The sequence below is a fragment of the Sinocyclocheilus grahami genome, unplaced genomic scaffold (assembly GCF_001515645.1).
Source record: "Sinocyclocheilus grahami isolate Dianchi unplaced genomic scaffold, SAMN03320097.WGS_v1.1 scaffold2760.1, whole genome shotgun sequence".
NCBI lineage: Eukaryota > Metazoa > Chordata > Actinopteri > Cypriniformes > Cyprinidae > Sinocyclocheilus > Sinocyclocheilus grahami.
In genome coordinates this window covers 34,728-35,000 of record NW_015507938.1, presented here as the reverse complement: position 1 = coordinate 35,000, position 273 = coordinate 34,728, and positions in this window count along the sequence as shown.

Genomic DNA, 273 nt, shown 5'->3' with positions numbered 1-273 from the left:
GCGAGATAATCTTACATAATGTAGAATAAACGTGCTACATGTAAACGATATTCTTCGTTGTATTTTCCTGTCAAAATTAACAGTGTTCCTTTGGAATTCTTCAGCTTTTAAGAACTGCCGGGTTCTCCGGTAGTGGGTGGAGCTAATGCGCAAAGGACAATCTCATTGGCTGGCGCTCACCTATTATCGTCCCTGTTTTGATTTCAGCAAATCAATTCGAGCGAACGCAGGCAACGTGATTAATATTCATGAACCCAGCAGCTCATTAATCCT